Source organism: Denticeps clupeoides, chromosome 11, assembly GCF_900700375.1.
Source record: "Denticeps clupeoides chromosome 11, fDenClu1.1, whole genome shotgun sequence".
In the NCBI taxonomy this organism is placed as follows: Eukaryota; Metazoa; Chordata; class Actinopteri; order Clupeiformes; family Denticipitidae; genus Denticeps; species Denticeps clupeoides.
The window spans coordinates 16,923,316-16,929,157 of NC_041717.1; positions in this window are offsets into that span (position 1 = coordinate 16,923,316).

Sequence of the window (5,842 nt, forward strand, 5' to 3'; positions counted from 1 at the left end):
GGAAATATCTCCATAGGGTACACGTCGTCGGTAGAGGGAAAAGGGAGCGAGAAAAGAAAAACATTAGAATCGGTTTTAAAAACTCTGACATTTGCCAATAGTGTTTCATGCGCTTCAGGAAATTACCCACCAGGCTTTTGGTGACACTTAAAGAGACACAGACCCCCGTCTTCTGGGAGTTGGCATGGATTTGGATGTTGCTCATTCTTCCAGTTGCCTTGACTGAGGTCAACTGACAGACACACACACACACACACACACACACACACACACACACACACACACACACACACACACACACAAACACACTAGACACAAACACACACACACAAACACACCAGACACAAACACACACACACACACACACACAAACACACAAGACATGTCATTTAGCATCTAAGATGAAGTCAAAGCAAGACTTTCCATTAGCTGGGCCATTTAAGTCCATTGATTGTCCTGTAAGAGGTCAGATTGGACTAAGCGATTTTAAGTAGGACATCCTGCATATGGGGGTCAGCTCTGCACCTGCGAGAGAAATCTTTACAGTTGTGTGAGAATTTAAAGATCTTTGAAGGACTCATCGGATGGGCTTTCAGAACAGCTGGACCATGTTCACTTTCCATACATATCCTCCTGGACGCATGCTGTCAAGCTAATCTACTGCGCGCACACACACACACACGCACACACACACACCGTGAGCTTGGCCTGCCTCGACTGCAGAGACAGGGCTGCTATGCAGGACAAAGGGTCCTGATAGAAAAGCACTCAGGTCGGCCAAGCTGCGTGAGGGCAGTCGGCTCGGTGGCGTCCGGAACAAAAGCGCCGCGTGCGGCTGGAGCACCAATCACGGCTCCTCCTGGACGACACACACACACTCTCTCTCTCTCTCTCTCTCTCCCTCCGCGCTCTGAATTCAGGGGAATATTTACTCGCAGTACTCATGACAACTGACTATTTAAGTTCCTTTCTGTTGTTCTATTATGGTTTACCGCATGAAAAATCAATATCAGTAATAATGATATTTATCTGTTAACTGTGCCACTGTGGTTTAGATCTCACTCCTGAATACTTTGATAATAAATATGGCAGATATAATCATGTATTTATGTAGGTGCGGTGAATTGTTTAAATATCTGTATGACTTGCATATATATATACACATATATATCGTTTTTTTAGCCCAAACAATGTACGACTGTGTTCCATATAATTTTGGATGCTTTTTCCACAAATCATTTTTTATGTATTGTGCTGCTGGGTCGTGCTTTTGTGTTGTTGCTGGAGTCGTCACTCCATGGCTATATCGGGCCCTCTCAGGCCCTGCCGTGGGGGGAAGGGGGGCTTGATTTTGTTTGAAAGCGGGCCCTTCCTGGGACTTCAGTCCTCTGTCAGCAGACCACAGGAGAGGGCGTCGCCGGGCCCGAGCCTCTTCTGGAAGCGTGTGGATGAAGAGGACACTCCAAGTGTTACTTGTCAGCGGAACGCGTGTGAAAAGGAAGTGCAAGGGCCCGGGACTGGGGCCTGGCGGCTCCGGGGGGAGCGCGTCTCCGTGCTGAAAGAGCTCACTTCAACTTTTCAGTGAGCCCTGGGGCCCCAGAAGAGCCGCAGTCACTCACCGGCTGCCTCTAAATGGATACTAAGTCGTCTTGAAAGCGCAAATCAGCCACAGACGTCTCTTGGGGGACAAGATATTAAAAAAGGGGAAAAGAGGAGCAGCAGAAACGCAGATGGGCGTAAGTCTAACTATCCTGTCAGTTTCACTTCTACATAAGACTGGATTGTGGCGCGCGTGTGCATGTTTGGCTAATAAATAAAAAGGGAATAAAAGAGTGAAAATGCAGCTTTCAACGATGGTCAGACCAGCCAATGCGTAAACTGCATGTTCAGTAGAGATTTTCCTTCCCTCTTCAGTACAGAAAACTTGTTTCAGAGTTAATCCTAAAATCAGCCCTCCAGATTTAGCTGAGTGGTACTTTAGGTGAGAGTGGCTTGTAATCAATAAGCGTCTTAAGCCACATTTTGGTAACATGACCCTGCGCTGCAGACACAGAAGAATTGTCTGCACTGGGTTTGCTGTATATATGAAATCTTGGCTAATTTCTCTTTGCTCAGCACTGCTTCTCGACCTTCTGGAAAGGATTTTACAATGAAATGCTCATCTCCCAGTGTCAGGCTCTCGTAATAATTAAAAGAGGGTACAGAAAATCACAGATGATCCTGGAACACTTTTAATAAAAAGGAATGTGTGTGTGTGTGTGTGTGTGTGTGTGTGTGTATATATATATATATATCCGAGGGTTGGAGAGGTAATGAAGGGCAGACGCTGTACATCAGGAACAATGGGATTTATTATAAAGAGCAAAGGAAACGGGACGAGGGCCAGAAACAGGAACAAAGGGACAACGAAAACATACCCACAGGCGTGTGGCAATTGCCAGAACAGAAAGCAAACACAAACTGGAATATAAGGTAAGTCTCTGTAACACATTAATGCTGCGGCTGCTCTCTGTTTTTAACAGGTCCTAATTGCCCCTTCTCGATAAGCCTCAGATGGGAGCGATTAGGACCTGTTAATCAGCCGGATGCCCCTCGGTTTCACAGTACCCCCGTCAAGATCATCGTGCCAAGGCGACCAAGCTCCATCCCTGGTGGCGGAGGTCGGGTGGGGGGTAACAGCGACTCTGGCTGACCCTCTGCCCTCTGTATGCACGGCGGAGGGTCCAGCCCATCACGGTGAATCCGTCTGGGCACGTGCAGTCCCTGCCTCTGCCGCCCCCCCCCGGGAGGCGGCCCCGGACCCTCTGGTGACCGCGTACCGTACCGCAGAGTGGTGTCCTATGGGCCACGTCCCACCTGGTACCTCTAGCAACCCTCCCTGCGTCTGCCAGAAAGGCGATCCCGGCTCATCCCCAATTGCGTCCATTGGGATGAGCAGGCCCTACTCCTGCCCGTCCTGGCTGACCCCATCTGCCCCCTGGGGGACTCCCCAGGAGTCCCCAACCCAGACTGTTAAACCTCACATCACAAATGCAGCATTCAAGGAAAAAGTTCTTCCCCAATTGACCCCAGGGTTCATTGTATTTAAAACACAAACTACCTTCTGTAAGTAACCTCTCCCCTTCATTTGTGAAATATGTTGATTAAAATGTTGGTTAATACTGTGTAACATTGTCTAGTACTGCGCAGTACTTTTTTTTCCCCCCTGGTGATTACGGTCATTCGCCTCGCTGCAGGTTGAGCGAAAATCCTCGCTGTGATAACATCTATGCAACCAAGGCAACCAAATCCTCTGAGCACATCAGCCAGGCCGTCATGTTGGCTTCTGCGACTTATTCTTTCCTACAATAATTGGTTAACACCAACCAGCCGGCCACCAGACAGATTCAGCAGCAGATCTCAGAAGAAAAAAATAAAAATGAATATTTTGGTAGAAAATATTGGTGACTCGTTGCAGGAACACTCACTGGCGAGTGCAGATGAGTAGAGATGATTGAAGTTTGGTGATTACAGGTAGAAATGAGGGTTGATTCCCCTCTTTGCTAATGAAAGCTAACCATGTTTCCCAGGCTTGTCTAATTAAATTGATGAGCCTTTGTCAATCTGACATCTGGACATCATTTTGTCGGGAAATCTTGATAAATGGCACAAGCTCCATTCTGTGGCCTGAACAGGTGGCAGGGCAAAGCCCTTCACATCCAGGAGAGATGGGAGATAAAGCCGACAATGACGGGAGTCTGGTGTCACTCCCTTTATCACCCGGAATAAAGAAACAAAACGCCACGGCTCCTCCGAAATCTGAGGGCAGCTCTTGGTAGATATATTAAAAAATAGAAATCAGGAGCACATTGGCGCGGCCTGAGATCTGTTTTAAAAGTGGTGGAAAGAGGCAATTCTACTTTTACCTTCTTGGCTGATACCCAGAGCAGATAGCACTTATAAAAAATTAAAGAAGGGTACACCTCGATCATTTGTCCATGGACGCAGTGGACTGGGACAGCCATGCACTAATGCTTCTGGGCTCAATGGTCTCTGCATCATTCTTCACCGCCAGTTCGGGTCCGCTTAAGGGCGCTCCTGGGCAGGACGGATCTGGCGGAACACTAGGTCTGGGACTGGGCATGTCTGAAAACAAACAATCAGGCTGATCACTTGACGCACTGTCCGCTGCCTTCTTCACTATTCACCCAACAAATCAAGGAGGACAAGCCGGCAGCCGGTCATCACCCGTTATTTATTCATATGTTTGAACTCTTCTAACCTTACTTTATTTTCACAAGCAACAGAATTTATGTACATTGCATCATATACTATCATATTCACATAAAAATAAGACAAACCCCCTTTTACATGAGTAATATATTTATAATTAATGTATTATCATATTATTTACATAACAGTATTGCATTGATGTCTCAACAGAACAGTTCCTTAATGACAGTGACAGCCATATACTGTCATGATTTATTTTGAATGTTATTATTATGTTATTATAGTGGCACAGTCAAAAGCTCTGCATAATTAACAATAATTAATTACAACCGCTGTTGGCACAATCTATTACTATACAGTCTCTTGTGCCATAACTCAACTAATCCTTACCGTATTTTTAAAAAATATTGCTATAATTTGATTAGCCTTTTTGTGTGTAAACCTTGCAACTGGATAAAAATTCCCAGTTCCCTCAGTCAGATGTAAATTCTTCAGGTTTTGCAGGTTTCCTCTTTTGATGTTTTTTAGCATCTTTTTAGATTGGGTCATTGCGTGCAACCTCCAATACCTGTGTGCGAATAAAAGGAGGGGTGCAAAGCGGGCCGATCGGGTTCAAAAGTGAAATATTCTGGCAGGTCACGACCTTCCTCCCCGGCCTAATTCATCTCGAGAAAAACATTCGCCGGCTCTGATCTGCCGTCTTCGCCTCTACGCTCCTCCGTCCACCTCCCCGCAGTCTGAACTCAGCCAATCCGCTGCGAGCTGCCGGCCCCTTCCCCTACTAACCCCATTACAGCAGATTGGATTTAGCGCCTGCTCCCCTTTAGGAAGAGCGAGGGAAATACCAGGCTGGGAGCAGAGGGATAATTGTGGAATAATACAAAGGATGTCCAACAGTAGAAAGATGCACAGGGTTTCCTCCACACTGAATCCCAAGCATGGATTAGGACAAACAGAGTCATTTGTTTATTGCCGATTCCTTCGTTCCCTGTCTGATGCCAACACTGAGACCATGAAATCGGTGTGTACAAAATAATGAGGGAATTTATCAAATTTCTGGAGAACAAGGAGGCTGGAAACCTGACCAGACATCCACCCAAAATCATGAGAGCCAATTAAGGAGCTATCGGGACCAAATATTTTCTTTATGGCGCAATTACGCGTCCTTTAATTTTGATGGGTGGGATGTGAAGGGAGCTGAACCCGCTGTCATGCAGAGGAGCACAGACGTGTCACCGGCGTGCCGGCATTTAACCCGCCTAACGGCCACCCCATGCCATCTCCCAGCCGCACTGGCACTTTCACAACAGCGTGTGAGAGAGATTAACGACGAGGCGGCATCTCCGATGCAAATGATGCATCTGCATGTGCCCCCCCTTTTGCACAGCAGACATTATTTACTGGTGGAGCACCAACGTGGCGGCTGACACCCAGTTTCCTCTCAATGCTGAACATTCATTGGGATTAATTTGCATAAAATGTCATAATTGATAGGACTAAAATACAGAATGCAGAGCCATTACATAAAGTGAAATGGTTTCAAGTGAAATGGTTTCAATATTCACAGCTGTTTGTGTTTAAATAGGGGCAGCGGTGGCCCCGTAATCAGAAGGTTGCGGGTTCGAATCCC